Source organism: Peromyscus eremicus, chromosome 4 (genome assembly GCF_949786415.1).
Source record: "Peromyscus eremicus chromosome 4, PerEre_H2_v1, whole genome shotgun sequence".
Classification (NCBI taxonomy): Eukaryota; Metazoa; Chordata; class Mammalia; order Rodentia; family Cricetidae; genus Peromyscus; species Peromyscus eremicus.
The window spans coordinates 10,191,363-10,214,121 of record NC_081419.1 but is presented as its reverse complement, the minus strand read 5'-3'; the positions used below and the strand labels follow the sequence as shown (position 1 = coordinate 10,214,121).

At 51.9% G+C, this 22,759-nt stretch overlaps 1 long non-coding RNA gene across 1 annotated transcript; it reads right to left on the bottom strand.

Moving 5' to 3' along the window:
- Window positions 1-3,762: 3,762 nt before the first annotated feature.
- Window positions 3,763-6,579, bottom strand: LOC131907982 (uncharacterized). Its single transcript, XR_009378515.1, has 2 exons — window positions 6,376-6,579; window positions 3,763-5,253 (listed from the first exon to the last, which is right to left on the bottom strand). It is a non-coding gene; the product is annotated as an uncharacterized LOC131907982 (long non-coding RNA).
- Window positions 6,580-22,759: the final 16,180 nt, after the last annotated feature.

The window sequence follows — 22,759 nt, the reverse complement described above, 5'->3', positions numbered from 1 at the left end:
CTGTAAACCTGGTCAAAAGCCAAGATCAGGAGACCAGAGGCTCTAAGGAGGAGAGCCTATTGTCTTGCTAGTCAGACATGTTTGTCAAACTGCCTTCTAAATATTTATGCTGAAATCTATAGATTAGTGTTGCTCTCAACCTTGGTCAGAGAAGCTGTAGTGAGCAGCAGTCAGTGCAGAGATTTATAAATGCTCGAAGTGCAGAGAATATGTTAAGTGCTCAGCCCTAAACGAGGCATCCATGTCAGTTCTGCAAGTCTCAGGGAGTATTGTGGAAGAGGAGATAAAAAGAATGTCAGAGCTGGAGGATGGTGGAGAGCGCTATGGAATACTGGCTTCTGGTTGTAACAGGACTGCTATACCCGTGGCCCTACAGCAGCTGTGTTTACCTGCAACAAGATCAAGCCAGTCAATAGTTCCAGTGTGGAGGGGAAGGGCTCACGAGGATCCGCCCCTAGGTGGGGTGGGGCAGAAACATGAAGGTAGAGGAGCAGGTTTATGTGGAGGTTTGCAGAGGTCCAAGAGGAGTGGAGGGAACATATGATCAAGATACATTGTATACAGGTATGAAATTGTCAGAGTAAGTAAAAATATTTTCAAAAGAAATTTCATGTAACATGTTTTGTCTTTTGGCTAACCTGCTAGAGGTAACTATAGGATTCTGATGATTCTCTCAAATTAGATCTAATCACCTGGGTTATTCATTTTGGACTTTTAAATAAGATAAGAAAGACCTTTGGGTCTTTATTTTATTTTTATGTATGTGTGCATTTTGTGCATGTGTGTGTATGCAGGTGCATACACACGTATGTACACATGGAGACCAGAAGACAACCTCATCCTCAGAACACCATCCATTTTTCTTGAGATAAGTCTCTCATTGGCCTGGAGCTCACCAACTAGGCTAGCCAGCAAGACTCAGGGATCACCTTGTCTAGCTCTCCAGCCCTGGGATTATAAGCATGTGTCATTAGGCCTGGTGTGGTGGCACACACTTTTAATCCCAGCACTTCAAGGCAGAGGCAGGTGGATCTCTGTGAGTTCAAGGCCAACCTGGTCTACAGAATGAGTCTCTGGACAGCCAGAGCTACATAATAGAGAGACCCTGTCTTACAAAACCAAAAGCCCAAAATCAAAACCAACAAACAACCCCCCCCCCCAATGTAAAACAAGCGCATGCCACCATGCCTGCACTCTACATGCGTTCCGGGGATTTCACTCAGGCCCTCCAGCTTGTACAGAAAGCACCCTGCTGGCTGAGCTATCTCCCCAGCCCTGGGTTTAAACAGACCGCCCACACTGACATTCGAAGCTGTGGAAGAACTGAGATCTCCATTTCCACTTGCCTCATTGAAATTTCATGAAATTTTATTACTGTTTGAGGTTTAGGAAGCTTTTAAAAAAGATTTTATGTTTTATTTATGTGTGTGTTCCTGTAAATGTATGTACAAGTGCATGGGGGTGGCCAAAAATGTGGACGCTGGAACTGAACACGGGTCCTGTGTAGGAGCAGCAAGTGCTCGTAACGGCTGAGCCATCTCTCCAGGCCTACTCATGTGGTCAGACCTTCTTTGTGGGACCGTCAGCCCCCAAATAACGACACGGAGAATTCTTATTAATTACGAAAGCTTGGCCATTAGCTTAAGCTTGTCCTACTAGCTCTTATAACTTAAATTAACCTGCTTTTATTAATCTATGTTCTGCCATGTAGTTGGTTATCACTCCTCCGTACCATGTCTGACCTCTTCAGTGTCACCCTGGCGTCTCTCCACCTCTCTTCTACCTTGAGTTTTCTCTCTCCCCAGAAACCCCGCCTAGCTATTGGCCATTTAGCTCTTTACTAAATCAATCACAGTAATACATCTTCACACAGTGTAAACAAATATTCCTAAACATACTAGGAAGCGTTTGACCTTAAAAAACAATAGAGAAACCTTTTGGAAATCATCTCCTGCTTGAACTGTTTCTCACTGAGCAAACTTGAGTCAGAGAAATCCTTTGGCTTCTTGGGTTCCTCATGGTGAGCCTGGAGGCCGACTCTATGGACTGGGAAGATTAGCCTGAGGGTGTGAGGCACCGCAGGTGGCCTGCTGGAGGAGGTCCAGGTCTGAGGAGCCAGGAAGGCAGGTGTGGCATCAAGAACTTGAGTGAGAGTGTATGCAGGGGACACACATGCTTTAGAGACATCCACAAGGCTACAGGGAACAAGTTTTCAGGAGAGACTCAACTAACGAGCACGTGGCATGTCTAACCAGTGACCAGAACAAAGCACATTAAAACCACAAGATGCCATCTTATTTGTTCAGCAAAAGATGTAAAAACCTGATAATATCATGTATTGACCCAGATATGCCAATCATAATGGATATATCGATGCTTTATGTCCAGAAGGTGCATCTATCAAAATACACAGTGGGCATATAATTCCACACCTCTAAAGTGATCCTGCAGAAATGTGGATTGCGGTGTGTGGAGAGGTACTCTAAGGGTAATGTTGTTTGTAAGAAATAGAGAAGGGAAACATCTAGGGGCCCCTGACTGTGGTAGCTCTGTCCCACACAAGCCTGAGCATCCATGAAGAGCTCTGGAGTGACTCTGGAGTGAGTCGGGCATTATCTCTGGCCTGTAGCTCTTGTCTGTGCTAATGTCGTGGTGATTATCTGCGCTGTTTGCCCCCCTTTCTGCAGTTGAGCCTTCTCCCATCAGGGGTGTACGTTTTGTCTCTGACTTCAAGCTCTGCTCTGAATTGTGGGTTGGGAATTGGTGTAAGAAGGGATGTGAAGGGACTGGGTGGACGGGGTGGGGCAGGGGCACAAATGGAGAGGAATGTGACTCACTCAAGGCCGCACGACTCTAAGCTTACTTAGCAAGCGCGTGAAAATGGCAGTGCTGGTGACTAATGAGATGGTTTTGTGTCTTCTGTGAGCCTCGAGAAACATTCCTCGGAGGTCATTGCCTGCTCTGCAGAATGATGAGACAACGGTGCTTGCTGCCCCTCTGGGTGGCTTTGCTAACTCAGTAACAAGGCGGGGACGACGACGACAGGACTCTGCCTGGTACCCAGCAGATGTGTGGCAGATGCGCCCTCACTGGGGTGGCAGGTGCACCCAGCAGCGGGTGAAGAAACCACCTAGAAGAGCAGCAGAGTGGAGACCCTCCAGGGGACGGGACACAGGGCTCACAGAACACAATGCTGCAGCCACAGGCCGCCTGGACCGTGGGCCTCCAGCACTGAGCTCCCTGTGAGTCAGTGTCGGGCTAATTGGTGGACAATGGCGTTAATGAAAAGGCCATGTTTCTTGACAAAAGCACCCACCCCGCTCCCAAGCCCGGAGACAGCTTGAACCACTTGTGCTGCTCCCCTCTTTGGGGAGGATTCCAGTCTGTTGGGGAACTGGGGACACAGACGCCCTCTAATGCTGGGTGTAGGCTTCAACTCACTGGGAAGTTCAACATCAGGAGGACAGGAAGGGCTCTTGAAACAGCAGTGTGGGGGAACTGAGAGAGGCCAGTAACTCCCTTTGTTTTACGGTGGGGGAGGTGAGCCCCCAAGATGGAAAAGGGTCTATTTGTAGTGACATTAGGGTTGAGCCTAGGTTCGGCTTCCCTCACATTGGACAACCTGTGGGCTGTGACTAGGTAATTTTGTGCACAGGAGGCATGGGCAACAGAGAGAGAAGGCTTGGAGGCAGGGGGACCCTGGAAGCAAAGACCAGAGAGGGGAATTGTGAAGGCACCGTGGACACAATAATAACAACAATGTTTTGGTGATGCTCATGATTGCTGGCATTTACTGGGTACCTACTTTTTGGCCAGGCACTGGACCAAGTGGCTTACATTGTCTATTTCTCACAGTGACACCTAACACAGGTAGTACTACTACCCTATATTACAGATGGAGAAAAGGAATCTCAGACAGACCACGTCATTGTCCCAGGTTACACGCTACCATCCAGTGTCGGATTTCATTTGTCCTTTCTCATTTCTGTTGTTGTGACGAAACACCCTGACAAAAATGACTTGGAAAGGAAGGGTTTGTTTCAGTTTATAATTCACGTTCCACACTGCCATCGCCGGGCGGCACAGTGGCAGGAGCTCGCCGGACACCCACAGTCAAGAGCAGAGAGAATTGCTTGTTTGCTTGCTTGCTTACTTCTCAGCTCAGTTTTCCCATTCTTCCACAGTTCAGGGAATGAAACTGCCCGCAGTGGACTGAGTCGCCCGCAGGCCAAGCCGGTGCAGACAATCCTCATTAAGACTGTTCTCCCCAGGTGACTCTGGGTTGTATGGAGTTGATAATTAAAGCCAACCACCAATTTTGTTTGAGCCTTAAGCTATAAGTCTGAATCAGTCTTCACATATAGCATATATAGGTGATCACATGGACATGGTTGGTAATTAGTAACCTTGAAAAAACGAGTTGACAATTCCTGCCATTTAGAGCTGGCTGGAATTTTCTGAACGACTACAAAAAGGCAAGTTTCCAGAGCATCTGTTACCTGAGCCCAGTGAGTTAGCTGCTCTTGCTATTCCTGTTCCTGTCCCCTAACGGTCACAGCAGTTCTGCTAGGTGAGGATGTGCCCCGATCTTCAGATGGGATCGGAAGCAGAGTAAGGCAGCCCATCCACAGGACTGCAGCCGTGCCGGTGGTAGAGCGGGACACCGGACTAAGAGATAAGCATAAAGGATGGCCTGGCCAGGTCTCAGGAGGTGGGGAGGGATGGGCAGGACCAAGCACAGGGCAGCAGCCCCTTCCTGGCTTCCTGACAGCACCATTGTTTGAAGCTGGGTTCTTGGACATCCAGGAAATGGGCGACATCACTCCCAACAAAGGAGAGGAAACTGCCTGAATGTTTCAGCTCCACCTCACAAGCTGGCCCTGGGGCTGGAGATGGGAGCCTGGCCAAGGCAGCTTGACCCTCGACTTGGCCAGACCATTCAGCCCCCACCCTGTGTCTGCACTGCACTCTCTCCTCTCTGCCAGCCAGCTCCAAACTCTTCCAGCACTGACCAGCAGGCCTTCCTGCCCTAGAAGCATCCATAAGCCCCAGGGGTTTTCTTTTCTCTGAGAACTGTGGCCCTGGGGTCTTCTGGGTGGACAGTGCCTTCTTTCCCCCATGCCTGATGGCCAGACATCAATGCACCCTTAATTCTGGATGCCCAGCCTGGCCCCTGGCGGCTCCTCATCTGTGCAGGGGCAGAACATATGAGCCAGGGCTGTTCTGGGTCTCTTCAAAGGGCTCCTGTTAGATCTGAAAAAGAAGCAATGTCAGAGTCCCCAAAGGAGGGGCCTCACTGAGAGCGAGACAAGTCACTATGTAAGGCAGAACTCGGGGGGGGGGGGTCTCTACTGGGCTCTAGAGTCAGTGAGACTTGGGTTCAAATCCAGACCCTCTCTCTTAGCCATATGACCTTGAGTAAATGACTGTCTCTTGGAGCGTCTGTCTCCTCTCCTAGGAAACGCAGCCTGTACATGCTACTTGGCGGTTTCGGGGATTAAGTGAGGACATGGGGCGCTAGATGTGTACCAACATACAATTGCTTTTTCCACACCCAGGTAAGAATTGGAGGGGGATGGAGAACCGGATACTGTGGGATCCTGACTCAGAAGCCCAAGGCTCTGGGTGGAGAATAAAGATAAATGTTGGTAGCGAACCTTCCTGAACAGGTATGAAGTAGGACCCACCACACAGCAGCAGAGGTCTGAGCCTGGCACTTGCAGGTCCCTGTTGCCCAGGGTTACAGCCACTGAGAGCTTGGCTGGGTCTCAAATAGGAACCACAACCCAGGCTGTGAGCTGCACTCTTGGAGTCATCAGGCTCCTCTGGTCTAGGGCACCAGGTATGTGAGGTCCAGTGATGATAGGTACACCTTCCCTCTGGACAAGACAGGCTTCCTCTGTCTTGAAGGTCCCAGGATGTGAGAGCCCCCCTCTCTGCTCCCTTGATCTAACCTAAGGCTAGAGAGCCAGGGAACAGAAGGGAGGCTGGGCCACCTGTTGGCTGGTTCCACATGCTGTTCCTCCTTATCACCCTCTCCTGGCCATGTCAGCACCTGTGTTCATGCAGCTGACCTTGGTCTTTTTCTCTACCTCTCTGACTTTTAAGCTCTCCTTCTGCCAGGCCGAGATTAAACCATCTACCTGTTGTAAACAAGGGAGGAAAATCTTGAAGGCCTGTGAAGGCGAGAATTTGTCCTACACCATCCATCCGATCTACAGACAATTAGCTGAGCACGTGATACATGGAACGTCATGCCTGAGCCTCTACAGAGGCCCAGTAAGGAAATATCTCAGGGGTGAGAAAATGGAGGTGAAGAGAGAGGAAGAGATGATCTTTACCCAAGAAAGACCTCGCGAGGTGTGGGCGACTTACGGGGAACCAGAACTTCCGTCCCTGCTTCAAGTCCAGAGTAGTTGTTTCTCAACAGCCAGTTTCCAGCCCTGCCATGAGGAGTGAGGGGAGGGAGGACAGGCAGGAGGGAGGGGAAGAGCTAAAAGGCTTCCCCATACCCCCTCCCCCCAGCCTCCCACCGAAGGGAACGAATCTCCAGGAAGCCCAGCGGGTGTCCGGGTCCCAGCGCTGATTACAGGAGATGGCATGAGGGCCTGGCGGTTGCCATGGCAACTTCCTGAATCACAGAGCCTGTTCCCGCTGAGGCTCTGGAAAATCAGACATACCTGGGCAGCCACTGAGGCCAGCTAGGACTCTCCTAGAGGGAAAAGATCCGTGGAAACGTGGCTTGCCTGCTCACAGAAAGTCGGTGTGTGAGCCACGGTGGCTGCAGGTGTACAGCCAGGGCGCACGGGGCTGGGCGCAAAGCTCCCTGGCCGCACAGAAGCCCTCTAGGTTGAGAACCAATCAACGCAGGGGGGCGCTAGAGAGCAGGCCAGGGAAGTGCCGAACAAGGAAGTTGGCAGAGCCCGGGGTCATGCCCGGTTTTACAGGCTTCGCTAAAGAACTTGTCCCTAAACCTAGAGGTATTAGGGAATCAGGGAGGGCTTTGAATCAGTGAGGTGGCCTGGCAGGACATGAGATTCCCTCCAACTGCTCACAAAGAATGAGTCAAAGTGGCGAGCCTGAAAGCAGGGGGACCAGTGTAAGTGGTGTTACAGCCTGGTTCAGCCTCGTTCCTATCAGTGTTTCCCCTTCTAGTAAAGGTCTCTTGCCTCTCTTCCCATTTAGGATGTGAGCTCACAAGAGCAGAGGAGTTGATGGCTTTTTTTCCCACTGAGGTACTTACTAAGTTCCAAGAAGAGCCTGGGATATCAGTTTGCTGGGTGAATGAATGAGGCCTGGGTGAGGGGAGTGGAGAGTAGAAAGAGGAGATGCAGAGACATGACACAGAAAATGATTGGCAGGACTAAGGTGGAGGCCTCAGTCGGATGGGAGATGGATGCCCCAGTCGGATGGGAGATGGATGCCCCAGTCGGATGGGAGATGGATGCCCGAGGCCTCCAACACTCCTGAGCTGATAGTTTTGGCCCCACTCAGAGGAGGTCAGGTGATTCCTGGCAAGACAGAAGTGGGAGGCTGGAGAGGGAGACTGAGGCAGAGACCATGGGTTGTCCTGGACCTAAGTGCATTGGGAGGGCCACAAAGGATGGCTTTAGGTGAATGAGGAACTTCGGATAAAAATACAGCGCAGACCTCAAGGGCAAGCATACACAGCAGCCCGCATATTCTAGGGAGGCTAGGGATGCAGCTTGTCTTCCTGTAAAGCACTATAAAGAGAAAGGGATAAAGAATCAGATATGTAGGGTTAGCAACATATTTTACTTCATCCCACACGGCCACATGATGACCTCAACAGTTATCAACAGGAATCATCCAGGAACTAGTTCACCTTCCTCTTTTTGGGTACAAAGTCTTGGCAACATTGTGTGTGTGTCCTGTGCAGCACATCCCAGTTTGGAGTAGTTACTGGCCAAGTGCTGGAGGCCACATGATCGGTGCCACCATAGCAGACAGCACAGGCTAGGTGCTGGAGCCCATCCACCAGCAGTGAGGCTCTGGTTGGGGCCCCAGGGACACCAGCCTGGCCGGGGATGGGGAGGTGGAGAGAGGGCGATACCAGGGCCTATGAGCCCCTCAGTCCCTGCTGTTTTCTTCGGTTCATTCCTCATCCATCTGTTTGTACAATAGACTTCTAATTAACCTCTACTGTGTATGAGGCATGGTGCACAGTACCGTGTACGTGCTGGGCTACAGTAGTAAACATAGGATTTGTTTGATGTGTGTGTGTGTGTGTGTGTGTGTGTGTGTGTGTTGTTGTTGTTGTTGTTGAAGGACACAGTACACAGGTGTGCATACCCATGTGTGGGTGCTAAAGGTAGACAGCAGATCCTCTGTTGCCCTCTGCTTTATCATGTTTTTATTAATTTAGTTCTTTGACAATTACACACATGTACATAACTGCATTCTGGTTACTCTCCCCCCACTCACTCTCTTATCTCCCTGCACTGCTACCCCACCTTCCTACCTGTCCCCTCCTCAGACTCATGACTTTTTTTTTTTAAAGATTTATTTATTTATTATGTATACAGCATTCTGTCTGCATGTATGCCTGCAGGCCAGAAGAGGGCACCAGATCTCATTACAGATGGTGTGGTTGCTGGGAATTGAACTGAGGACCTCTGAAAGAGCAGTCAGTGCTCTTAACCTCTGAGCCATCTCTCCAGCCCCAGACTCATGACTTTTGGTTTGGTTTTGTGACTCGTTCAGCTTAACCAGGGCTGCCTGTGTGGTCATTAGGTTGAGACCACCCACTGAGCCTGGTGGGCTCACTCGTGGACAACTGAAAGCCGTGATTGTCACATTCCTTGAATCTACCAGCAGGAAGTAGTTTAGCAGTGAGGGTGGGTAACTCCTCCTCCATCCTTGCTGGGATGGAGCTGTTCTTGCGCAGATCCAGTGCAGTCCAAGGCTGTTGACAGTTCATGGCTGCAATGGCTGTGTGTTCAGAAGGCGGCGTTTCACAGCCTCTCTCCCTGTCTGCCAGTTCCTGCCTTCTGCCCCTTCCAGTGTTCCCGGAGCCTTGGAAGCGGTGGTAGAAAAGTCTTGTGCAGGGCTGAGCATTCATCAACTTTATTTTTGAGACTGGATCTCTCTCTCACTGAATCTAGAGCTTGCTAATTCAACTAGACTAACTGTGGAACAAGTCCCAAGGGCTCCTCCTGTCTCCATCCACCACGCAGCTGGGGGCCCAGTTAGGTACTGAGGTTAGAACTCAGCTCTGAGAGTAGTCATTCTTAGGTGAAGAGGCTGATGCCCAGAGAAGGTGAGTGTCTTCCTGGGGTCACACAATCTTTTATTGCTCTGTGTTACATGAGTAACCAAGATGTGAGTGAAACTCCAAAGGGAGGAGGTTGGAGACCTGGTGGGACCTACTGCCCACCAGTGACGCAACACAGGGGTAGAAGCAGGGCCGGGGGTCGCTGTGTGAAGCCACGTGTTCAAGCCCTGTGACCTTGGGGAAGATGACCCGACCTTCTAAGTTTCAAAGTTATCTTGATAAAATGGGCAAACTAGCCTATCTCCCCACTGGCCACATGATGGCACAAAGGCACATGGTGTGTTAGAAAGGATGGCACAAGGCCTTAGGAAAAGATCCATTTTCTAAAAAGTACAAACTCTATGTTTTACATTGGGACCCTGACTCTGACTTGGTTGTGTCCAGGAGGAGCTTCTCATGAGTTGAAACTCTGGGATGTGTGTCTGAGGTCTGTAGTTCGGAAGGAGATGTCTTCCTTTAGGATCTCTTTTGTCTTACCGTTCCAATTAAATAGCTCTTCTTCACAGACGAGGAACCCAAGTCACAGGGAAACTTGATGACACGGTCCAGCCAGGAAAGAGCCATGTAGCTTTTAACCTTGGCTTCCCTGTCCAGAGGCATCGCATCTGTCTTTGGCCTAGCATGTGAGGTGATGATTTGTCTCCAGAGGTCACAGTACAAATAGCCTGTCCCTCATGGGCTGGGGTCAGCATGCATCGTGCATCCAGGGACATTGGCAGGGGCCAGGAGGCTGCGGGCCAGGCGTGGCCGGATCCACAGGTTGAAGACTGTTCCTCTGGGCTTCCGGACTCCGTGCCTTCCACTGCAGCCCCTTCCCTAGGCCACCTCCCTTCCTGGCCCGGTGCTGGGGGTGACCATCGGGTGGAGTGGCATCCGGGCTGGGCTAGAACTGTGAAGAGAGTGTCTGGGCAGAGACTGATGGCCTGTCATTTGGCTGCCGGCACATCCTCGAATTCTTTGTCTCTTCAAGTGGGGACTTGGTGGGGGTGGGGAAGAGAGACAGAGCAGAAGAAACAGGAGGTGGAGACAGTATGGGGGTTGTGAGTGCCTCCATAGTCTGCTGCCCCGCTGTTGGGTAGCCTGAAGACTTGGTCTAGGGTAAGCATGTGTGTGTGTGTGTGTGTGTGTGTGTGTGTGTGTGTGTGTGTGTGTGTTTGGGAGAGTCAGGCCCTGATTCTAAGCTTTGAGGCTAGATATGACTTCAAAGCCCTGCCTCTGCCGCTCACTTGCAGGAGCGCCTCTAGCCAGTCTCTTTCTGGTTTCCTGTCCCAGACCTCTGTGTCTCCATCCAGGCAATGGGTCTGAAGCTCTGACTTGTGCTCCATGTAAAACTGGGTTGATCAGAGCATTTGACCCTGGCATTCCAGAGTGACGACTCTCTCCATAGCTAGAGCAGTCGGGGCTGAATCAGCACCCTCCAAGGGAAGAAGTGAAAGGCTGGAAGAGAGAGTCTTTCCTAACAAGGAACCCGCCAGGAGGGCAAAGCCAGGCTGGCAGCCCTGGGAAAGGCTAGACAAGGAGGCAAGGGCAACAGAGCTGTCATCGGTCTTGAGAGAAACAGCCTGCCGTTATTGGGGTCTCCTCCACACATGGTTCCCATTGGATCTCCTGGACCCCAAAGGTTCTGTCCCCTGTGCTTCCACAGCCTGGATTCCCATCACTGAGCCACAGCTTGGCAGCTTCAGCCACCACTGTAGCCTTTCCACAAGCTTGTCTGCACCTGGGCTTGTGTGGACAGACTTAGTCATGTGCACACAATCACAGCCACGCACAGGCACAGAGCCCGGCGGATGTCACACACCAACTTGTAGAATTACAAGTGCCCCAGGGCAGGCTGAACTGCCAGCAAGCAGAGTTCCCCTTTGTGGCCACCCCACCACCACATGCAAGTATGCCCCTTTGTGGGGAGCCCAGGACAGGGCTCAGCTTTCCCAGAATCCCTTGAGCTGTCAAAGGCATACAGTATCCCAGGAGGCTGTCTTGATGGCGATGCTGGGATGAAGGGCCCTTTGCAGATTCCTGATACCCTTTTTGATAAAAACAAAACAAAACAAAAACCAAAACACCCAAAACTAGATGGGTGGGGAGCATTTCCCAGCTCCTGGAGCTTCAGCAACAAAGGCTGTAACCATTTTTATTCTCTCCGAAGCTGCTCTAGGGGGAAACTGAGGCTTGGAAGGAGGAGCCAGGATGACCCTAGGACAAGGCTGGGGGTCAGAGGCAGATTCAATGGCGTGTCGGTGGTGGATTTCCCAAATGCGTGCTGACAGGGGACCCTGCAGCTAGCCCCCTTCCCCCTTCATCCCAGCACCCAAGGGCTCCCGGGCACAAAGCCACTTGGCGGCGCTCGAGGGGGCGCGCGTAGGAGCGCGCGCAACGGCCCGCGCCTTCGGCCAAGATGTTCCCTCTCTGCATGATTGACAGATTCGAGTGCCGAGAAACAAAATTGTTTATGCGCTAATGAATAAGGCCCTGATTGCAAGATCCTGTTTGGAAAATTATAGTGCGGCGGCGGCGGCGGCGGCCGCGGCGGCCCAATTACAGCCCGCGCTGCATATTCATTTCGTCTCTCCTTTGCATGGAGATGAACGGGCGGCCCCGAGCCCTGCAAAGGCAACGCCAAATTTAGTCCCAGGTTCCGCACTCCTCCGGGCCATTGTCTGCCCGGACCACCTGCCTCCTGCCGGCCTGATTGCCCGCGAGGGCGCAGGGAGGGAGGCCAAGAAAGTTCTCCCTGCCCCCTCCTCCGGGCACCCCCCTCCCGCCCTTCCCCTGTCCCCGACTCTTGGGGTCTCTCCTTCTCCCTCTCCTCTTTCCTTTCTCTGTGCACCACACACTTTCTGACTCTTTCCAGCTCCCCAACTCCGTGTGTACCTCCCCCAGGTATAGAATGTGAACCCAGGCTGGGATGTAGCCCAGTGGTAGAGCACATGCTTCGCATGCACCAGACCCTGGGGGCCGCCCGTAGCACCAGAAGAATGAGTAAATAGAATGTGGAACACGCAAAGGAATGTCAGTCATTTCTCCTCCCTGTCCCAGCTGCAGAAATTCCCTGGGCTCGGGGATTCTAGGCCATAGGAGTGAGCAGGGGCAGGAAGGGGGTCCCTGTTGCACTGCCCTCCCCCATGAGGCACATCCCAAGGCTTCAGAAGTCCCTCTCTGTCCTGTGCCCCACACTGCTAGCGCAGCTGCCCTTCCTAGCACAGCTAACTCACCCTTCTCTTCCCAGGCAGGAGACAGCTCCCTCCCAGGAGCACCCTGCTTCCAAGCATGTCCTCATATAGCTACTAGCATAGTAACTGACCTCCTTTCCCCAGGTCTGACCTGAGAGGCTCCCAAGACCGGCTGAGTTACCAAGGGTTCCTGGTGTGGGGCTCAGGGCTGAAAAAAACAAAAAACAAAACCAAAAAACAAAAAACAATCCTCTGCCATGTGGGATATGCTCACCCATCATCTGCGTTGTTGGGTGTTGGTGGCCCTAATGGATGTGAGACTGGGAGAGAGTGCCTTGAACCTCCAGCCTGTATGGGTTCCATCAGCCAGGTCAGCCTGGATTCTAGCCAGTGACGAGAAAAACTGGTCCTTCTCAAGGTCGTGGCTCTGGTTGACAAGATGCAGGAGGCCTGGATGTAGTCAGTAAGGCTCAATCAGATGTGTCCAACTTTTCTTTTGCCCAGGCTAGCTTAAACTCCTTGTGTAGCTGAGGATGGCCTAGAGTTTCAGATCCTCTTGTCTCTACCTCCTGAGGGCTAGAAGTATGTGCCACCATGCTCATATCAAGTAAGCACGTCACCACCTGAGCTACAGTCTCAGGCTCCACCCCCTGTAAAACACTATTTTTGTTTATGTGTGTGTACCTTCTTGAGTGTATGTACACTGCATGTGTTCAGCTGCTCAAGGAGGCCAGAGGGCACCCAGTCCTTTGGAACCAGAGTCACAGACTGTCTTCGGGCCACCTGGTGTGGGTGTTGGGATCGGAAGCCAAGCCCAGATCCTTGAGAGAGCAGTACGCACTTTTAACTGTCAAGCCATCTCTCCAGCTGTCCGTCTGCTTGACATCACCATGTAATACTGTCATCAGCAAAGTTGCACAAAATCGTAGAACTGAGCGATAGAATTAAAAAACATTAGAGCTACCACTCCTCAGACTCGTTCGTAAAGACGTTCATAATTTTGTGTTGAGCAGAATTCATAACTCTCCTGGTCATGTGCAGTCTGTGCAACAGAGGTGGACACACTAAAAACAATGGTGGTCCAGGCTCTCCATCCTGCCTTCCTGCACTTCCAGAAGTCCACAAAATGACTAGATTGGGAGGCACTGATGTGAGCAAAAATGGGCACCACACACACCCCAACCTGCCAGGAGACACAATGTCACACACAAAGTCACACACAAAGTCTCTCTCTCTCTCTCTCCCTCCCTCCCTCCCTCCCTCCCTCCCTCTCCCTCCCTCCCTCCCTCTCTTTCCCTCCCTCCCTTCTTCTTCTTCTTCCTCCTCCTTCTCCTCCTCCTCCTTCTCTCTGTCTCTGTCTCTCTGTGTCTCTATCTCTGTCTCTGTCTCTCTGTGTCTCTCTCTCTCTGTGTCTCTCTGTGTCTCTCTGTGTCTCTGTCTCTGTCTCTGTCTCTGTCTCTGTCTCTCTCTCTCTCTCTCTCTCTCTCTCTCTCTCTCTCTCTCACACACACACACCCACACACACCCACACACCCACCCCTAACTTCTCCTTAAAAGACCTCAGTGTCCAGACACAAAGACGGCCTTCCCAGGCCATGAGTGGGGCAGCACTGCCCCCTGGTGGTTATTCTGGAGTTCTGCTGTGTTCCGACGGGCTTCCTATAACTACAGAGCCCACCGGTACCCAGAGTCAGAGAAATAGGACTTCCATAGATAGGGCTCAGAAGGGATCAAGTATTTAAGTGTCCCTAAAGGCAACATATGTTCCTCTCATTCCAATTCCCTATTGCCATCCCCCAGGCACAGAACTTGCTCATAGCAAGACCCATTCAGCGATTGGGAGAACACAGGAACTCCTGTCCTGGGAGGCAGAAAAGCTGGGCTTTCTGTGGTAGAATGGACAACATCAGGGGTCACTTCTAGCCCTCTTTTATCTCCACCTCAGCCCAGCCACTCTCCCACTGTGTTTCTTCAGCAGCTATTGGGCTATCTCAGCACCTGGAGCATGATGTAAGACCTTGGATGCCAGGACAGGAGGCTACCTCTGGACATCTCGAAGGCCACTGCAGGGAGCACACACTTACCCTGGGAGCAACAGGGGTCTGTGGACAAGAGGGGGTCAAATGGCTTGAGGAGATGAGAGGCAGAGCAGCTCCAAGGGAAACAGTGATGTGGACCTGGGTGAGAGCATTCCAGTTTCGTAGTTGTGGAGAAAATTGACCTACCCGCCTTGGGGAGGGATGGGCCTTGGAGACAGGAAGCTGAAGGACTACAGACAGGGTGGGGAAATAGTGTATCTGGTTTGGCTCTGCCAAGCCTGAGAGCCAGGAGACATCCAAGTTGTGTGGTTTGGATATGAGGTGCCTCCTACAGAAGCTCTGTGGGTTGAAGAGCGGGTCCCCGGCTTTGAGAGGCGATTAGATCACGAGAGTGCTAACTGCATCGATGAATCTATGTAAATGTGGCTGTATTAAGCTGGTTAAGTGGGCTGGTCTAAGCTAGGGCGTAGTTGGCTAGAGTTGGTCAAGGGGTCCCTTGTCCCTGGTTCCCTTCTGCCTCCCTGCTGCCTTCACCATGAAGTAAGCAGCCTTCCATCATGATGTCTCAGCTCTGCCTCAGGCCCACAGACCGAAACTATGTGCCAAAATGAATCCATCCATGAAGTGTCTTTATTTTTCAGGTAACTTGTTACAGTGATAAAAGGTGACTAATAAAGGTTTTGTCTGGAAGGCAGTGACATCAGGAAAAAAGTCATGTATGACTTCGACATTTACTGACAGGTGGCTGAAGACAGTGAGGAGTCACTGAGGTAGGGTCCCTGAGGGGCCCAAAGAACTGAAGATGGATGGTACTCATCCCACCCCACACATTGAAGAGGAGTCATCGCTGTAAAATTGAGCACATGTACTACACAAACCTGTGTCTCACCAAATGGACCAAACCATAGACACTGACGTCTTTGGTGCTCCTGGTCTGAAGGTTCCATGTGACACCTGGCTGCTCAGGGACCAAGCTCCTATATGAGCAAGAACAGGAGGCCATGGGCTAAGGAAACCCCCACAGGCAGGGACAACGAGACCTGGAAGACCAGAGACAGCCAAGAAGGACCAACCAGGGAGGTAGGAGGACAATCCAGGAGGCCTAGGACAGGGAGCGTTTCGAGAAAGCCATGTCAAAAACAAGAGGGCGAGAGGCAATGAGGGGTGAGGACCTGCCCAGCTGTGCCTGTGGAGGACTCTTTGAGGCCTGGAGTTAATGCTCACTCAGCAGCAGCTCTAACCAGGTCCATCTTCTCGGTTTGCCCGCCTAAGGGGAACAGCCTTGGGTGAGGACATTTCAGAGTGGGAAGCAGGAAGGAGATCGGACCCTAGGGCAGAACTGAGGTGAGTTTTCCCAGGAAGAGACAAAGGAAGCCAACACAGGGATGGTTGAACATCACGTAAGGGACACCCTGGGCTGCCAGACTGCAGTTTACTCTATGACCACTAGAGAGCAGCAAAAGCGGGTCCTGCCTTGCCCAGGCTTCTCCGTCTGAGGACTAGGTGGGTATCCAGATCTTAGCTTCAACTGTAGCGTGTCCTTGGGCTACAGGGGCCGTTTCTTTTTTGAAAGGTGAAGCAGTTGGGCACCGAGATCTTTGTAACCCTTCCCTCTGCAGCTTATAACTCCCCTCAGTCCAGTGAGACAGCCCCACAGTCAAAGGCACAGACAGTGCGGGTAAGAACAGAGCACGGCTGTAAGCAAGCCGGTTGGGGGAAAACCACACAGTCCCACACACTCTGGTAAAAGCTGCCGGTGACCAGTCTCTGAAGGCATGTCTGGCTCCCTTTCACAGGAGTGCTGGGGGAGCGCCCTCCCCCCCCCCAACCCCCCCCCACCCCCGGTAGCATTCTCTGGGATGTGCCCATGCTCATGCCCTCCTGTGGGCCCATCTGAACAACCTAGAGTTTACTTTCCCACACTTTATTATCCTCAGATACGCCCCCCACCCCACCCCTGAGCTGCCTCTGATCCAAGGGTCTGGATGGGTGGTTCTGACCACAGTGTTGTGATCAGACCCCCAGAGAAGCTGTTATACTTGAGGCTTCTAGTGGCCTCACTAGAAATGAAGGGGAGGGATGGCCTCCCCTTCCTACGTCTGATGGAGCACAGCCTTAGTTGCTCACTACTGATGAAATGGTGGGGTAACCAGAGCCAGAGACTGCACAGAGAGACATTGCCTACCTGAAGGACAGTGTTTCTTTCCCACAGAAGCTAAGCCAACCCAAGGCAGCCTGGGCAGAAAGGCAGGCAGCACCCACGGGACTCACAGTTGGCTAGAACAGACTTCCCTGCTGTGTGCCCTGGAACCAGAGAGCCCTCTCTAGCCTTTGCAGGGAAACATACCCAGGATTCTGGGCAGCATCTCAGACTGCATAACCTTAACATTGGTATGCAAAGGGGAAACCCTGGGCCATCCACGTGACCCATGGGCCCAATCCTTCTCTTAGAGCCCACTGGGGTTCCAGATTTGAGAGTGATCTAACTCAGTAGGATCTTGGTACTAACATTTTGGATTGGGGATTAGAAGGGCTAATCTGAAACCGTAATCACAAGAGTGTGACCACTCCTTCCCAGGTGGCTGCAGGCAAGTACCCTCCTGTCCCTGAGCAGCCATTTCCACCCATGGCAAGGCCTTCAGAGTTCCCCTCTCCTGCTAGCCCCACTGTCCTCTAGGATCCAGGCTGAGATGGATCATACACTCTTTCGCTGAGAGCTGCTCTGAGCCCTGGCTGGTGAAGGGAGCCAGCAGGTACTGGCCCTGTGAACCACTGAGAACTCGGCTGGGCTTTGTGAAGCACTCTGAGGGCCAAGCCAGCTGGAATGTGGTGGGTGCTGTTCACCCACCCAACAGCTCACCTGCTCACTAGCTGACCTCATAGGAGCCTCTGCCTCCCTCCTGAGTCTACTGCTCTGGTGACTGAGCCTGAGACACTAGAGCCAGGTTGAGCTGCTCCTCAGCCAGGAGGGAGGCTGTGCAGCATTGGTCCTGGCCTAAGCCGTTGGTGATTCTTCAGACTGGAAGCTCCACTTCACTTCTATGCTGGCCCCTCCCACACTCTTGCATCTGGGCCTGTGCACCTGTGGGGCAGCCTTCCCTGTCTGAGGCTTTGCATTCCAGGAGTGCAGGCTTGGAATGGGAGCAGTGGAGTAGCCCCCGGCTGCACCTGTTCCCCGGGATCCCTGGGTCAGCTTTAAGCAGTCTCCTCTCCCTCTGTGTGTCCTGCAGGCTCTGCAGTCTCCAGAGCTGCGGGCAGTAGCCTTGCTTTCTCTCCCCTGTGTTTTCCATGCTGCTCACCAGTGCCCCCCCCCCATGCAGTGAGTGCTGAATTTGTGGCGAGATAGACCTCCAAGGCCTAGGCTACACCATGACCACTGTGTTGTCTGGCTCTGCACCACAGAAAAGACATGCGTGCACTGCCATGAGTGCAGGAGAGTCCTTTGGGTGCAGCCACACACAGAGATGTGAGCACCAGCAGGCTCATGCACACAGCTGTACACCCAGGGTGTAAGTGCAGACAAGGACACATAGTGTTTGAGAGATGGCATGTCTATAGAAGCAGTACCTGCAGACAGGAGCACAGACCCCACAGGAGAACAGAGTTCTACCTGTGTGCACAGATCCCGACGTGGTGTGCACGTCTGCCCATGTTTATACACAAGTGGAGATGCTAGGAACACCAATGCTGAGGTGTGCTTACAAGAACATTCAGGAAGCAGGGAAACATAATTTATTAGCTCTGGGCACAAACTCTGCTTCTTCGGGCCACTCTTGCAGGTCTTCCTGGTATGGAGTAGATGGAGCCCCTAGCAGGGCTAGAGCAGGGAACATTACCTTTCTTGATCCCATAACGACAAAAGGTGTCTTGGCCACCAGCTTGGGTAATGTATGTGTGTTCAGGGCCTGAGAGGTGTGTCACATGTAGAAGATTCTAGAGAAGGCAGAAGGGTGAAGGGCTGGTTCTTCCTCTTAGTAGCCAGTGGGAGCAAGTTGGGTGCCCAGGGGCTGAGGCTAGCCAAGGAACCCCATGCCACAGATAGAGTTGTGCAGCTCGAGGGCTGAGTCCATTCTATGCAGCTCCGACCTTCTGAGAGAAGATGGAGCAGCTGGGATGGAAACTTCAGGGTGGAGCTAATGGGTGCAGCCCCTGCAGGAAATGGACAGACCCAGGTGAAGAACATTGGATAGGATCACAGGCTTGCCTGGAGCTGAGCTCTCTGTGGGCCAGGGATCAGCTGTTATCCTCAGGGAAGCTTTCCAGCCCTGTCCTGCCCTACAGAGTCCTTGAGCAGAGTCAGAGCAAGCAGTGGCCTTGGCCTTTGAAGGTAAGAGGGCTCCAGTCAGATCTGGCCATAGAGACAAGAGAGCAGGAAGGAACCTGACTCACTTGGGCCAAGCTGGCTGTGTTGGAGATTGTCAGAGGTGCCCATGCTGTGCCAACCAGACAGCCCATCCCTCCTCTGTTCTTCCTCACACCCCTGACCAGATAGGCCCAGCCATCCCTGTGAAACTGGAAACACAGAGGTGTAACTCACCTATGTAAGCCCCACACTGAAGCAGGTTTTAGTGCATCCACAAAGTTGTATAATGATTATCACCATCTAGTTCCAGAATGTTCTATCACTGCAAAGGAAGCCCCGGGTCCACTAGGCCGCTCTGCCCACCTGGCACCCCAGCCTCCCAGGAGTCTATACTCTGCCCTAGACTTGTCTATGGTGGACATTTTGATGGATGCAACCACACTGTACATGGCTCTGAATGTCTGACTTCTTTCATGAAGAATTGTGTTTACAGGGTTCTGCATTCCCACTCTAAATCGGAAACTGTGGTCCAGACAGATGGAGTGATGTCCCAACTCAAACAGCAGTTCCAGGCAGGCTTCTACATGGTGTTACTGCCTTCTCTTTTCATTCTCAGATGTTTAATTCTGAGATTTTTACTTATGTGTATGTGTGGTATGTGTGGGTATCTGCATATTACAGGATGTGCCTGAGGCTGGAAGAGGGTGTCAGGTGCCCTGGTTACAGGCAGTTGTGAGCCACCTAAATGGGTGCTGCAAACTAACTGGGGTCCTCTGCAAAAGTCCTGGTGCTTTCTATTGTGGAGCCATCTCTTCAGCCCCAGAACTCTGTTAAGAGTGTTAGCCTGGGATTGTGGGGCTGGGAGGTGGGGACCAGAGATCTCTCAGTTCATGTAAAGGAGTGGCCATTGTTCAGTCTCTATTACCATCAGATTGACTTGTGTGTATGTGTGCACTTCCCACATGTGTAAAGGTCAGAGGTTGACAGTGGTGTCTCTCCCTATCACCCCTCACATGATTTTTTGGGACAGGGTCTCTCACTAAACCTGGAGCTCACTGTTTTGGCTAGACTGGCCAGCTAGCAAACCTCAAAGATCTACCTGTCTCCATGTACACCCCATCCCCCACAGGCACTGCCACACTTGTTTACATGGGTCCTAGGCATCAAACTCGGGTCCTCATGCTTGTGGACCAAGGCCTGGCTCACTAAGTCATCTCCCTGGCCCTACAGCTCTGTCCTGGAGAGGGAACGTGAAGTGAGCACTCTCCTATGGATCCTAGTGACCAGTGAGAGAGCAACAACTAGCAATCCTCTTCCTGTACCTAGAGTGTTTTAAATTATTTATTACTTGTTATGCATATGTGTGTACAGCATACTGTGTGTATGGGGTGTGTGTCACAGTGCATGCATGGAGGTGATTCCCAAGTTTGCAGTGTGTAGATGTAACCAACCGTCCTATTAAATAAGAAACACAGAACCAATGCAAAGAAGAAAGCCAAGAGATCAGAGCTAAGAGCCTTACCTGCCTGCTGCAGCTAGCCTCTTAAGCCAAGAGACCTCTCTGAAAAAAAGAGCTACTTCCTGTCTGTTTGTCTTTATATAGACTTTCTGTTCTGCCTTCTCATTGGTTGTAAACCCAACCACATGACTGCCTCGTCACTGTCTGTTGTACAGCCCTCCAGGTCTTCTATGGTATTGAGATTAAAGGCGTGTGTCTCCAATGCTAGCTGTATCCTTGACCACACAGAGATCTACCTAGCTCTGCCTACCAAGTTCTGGGATTAAAGGCGTGCACCACCAACGCCCAGCTTTTGCTATGGCTCTAATAGCTCTGACCCCCGGGCAACTTTATTTATTAACATACAATTAAAATCACATTTTAGTACAAATAAAATACTACCATAGCAGTGCCAGGATGCAGGTTGAAGGGAAGTTCACAGATGTTGGCAACTCACCTCAGCTGTTATTGGCACTTAGTTTGTTTTAACACAAGTCCCTTCACCTCTGGCTTCCTCCTTGGCCTCACTGCCCTTCCATCCACTTCCTCAAGGAATTTTTTGCAGGAGCTAGAAGATGAGCCTGCCAGTGAGCACTGGGTCCAGCTGAGGGCCATGCAGCATCAGGCAGCCCCATGACCTGGGGCGTCCCTGGACTCAGCAGGATACTGCACCAATCCTCTCCTCTCCATAACTCTCCATTGCAGCCTCGGGAGGGACTTTCTCATGGGGTAAAACATGCTCACGTGACAGTGACAGTGACAGCGTTTGAGAAGCCCCTACCCACGTCCTCGTGTGTTGCCTTTACTTCCATCCAGAGCAAATATCAGATGTGCTCACTAGAGCCCCAAACTGTGCTCACAACTACAAGCACTCTGAAATGCTGGGAGATAGTAATGGCTGACATTTGGGTTAGGACTGGTGGAGGCCAACATCGCCATGGAGCAGTCCCACACAGCACAGTGAGGGCCTGGGCTATAGGTCAGTGGTTCTCAACCTTCCTAACGCTGCAGCCCTTTAATACAGTTCTTCATGGTGTGGTGACCCTCAACCATAAAGTTATTTTGTTGCTACTTCACAACTGTAATTTTGCTACTGTTACAAATGGTAATGTAGGTATCTGGTATGCAGGATGTCTGATATGTGACCCCTGTGAAAGGGTCGTTTGACCCCAAAGGGGTCACGACTCACAGGTTGAGAAGCACTGCTATAGGGTATTCAAGTCAGATGGCCCTTCTCGAATCTGTGGCTCTTAACCTTGACCTTGGTGGTTACTCACAACACAACACGGGAAGAACAGCACTCATCTTTAGGGGCAGCAGGGATTCAGTAAATACAATGTAAAACACACACCACACCAAAACCAGTTTTCTTGTGTTTGGTAAACACCACTGACACAAGGCTGCTTTTCTATTTCTGTTTTCTTGGAGCTGGAGATGTACACAGAGACATGCCCAGCCCCTCCTCCTCGTTGCTATGAATTCCCCTTTCACTGACAGGGAATCAGGACTAGGAAGCAGAATGACTGGCTAAGGCTGTGCATCTGTTTGGGTGGTTTTCTTCTTGGGTGCCTTCACCATGTTTGAGAGCCATTGTGCCCATGCTTCCCTCGGGGGCCTGTAGGGGCATGGCCAAATGCTCTGGGGTAGCTAGGATGCTCTCTTAGCACCTTGCTCAAGACACAGTTGGGACCAGGGTGAGGTCCAAATTAGTGGCTCTGGTTACATGACTTCCTACCATGCAGGTTCAGGCAATGAAACGTGCTGAGCTATCTTACCTTCCTTTCTGAACTCAGTTCTGAAGGCCGGCCTCTGCCTTCTCTTGGTCTCAGTTATTTCCCTGAGGTTTGGTTGGGAAGAGGGTAAGCACAGAGGGGCTAGAGAGCTAGGTCTCTAGCCGAGGGGTCTCTTGCACCTCCTAGATTGCAGATGGATCCTTCAAAGCCTCTTGGCTCAGCCAGCATCCCCCCCATACTCACCCCTGTAATCCCCAGACTTTCCCTTCCCACACACCCCTGCAATTCCCTGGCCTCCCCCACCACACTCCTGCAATCCCCCTAGCCTCTCCCATACACACATTCACCCCTGCAATCCCCGCCACCTACCCCTGCAATCCCCTGGCTCTCCCATACACACACTCACCCCTGCAATCCCCCGGCCTTTCCCCCTACCACACCTACCCCTGCAATGCCCCATCCTCTCAAGAAGCTGGAGGAACAATTGCTAATCAGCTTCTGAGAGTTCTGGGGATGAATGGAGGCTCAATTACTGGCAGCTGATCCGCTGTGGCTGCCCAGCCTCAGAGCCTCTCCTGTGCCCCTTCCCCTCTCCACTTCTTCCTCTACCTGTTTCTTCACATACTGATGGAGCACCACCCCATGTACTGGTGGTGAGGCCCTAAGCCCCGAGTCTCAGTCTCACCTCTGAGCTGCCATGCCTCTCATTCTTTCTTCT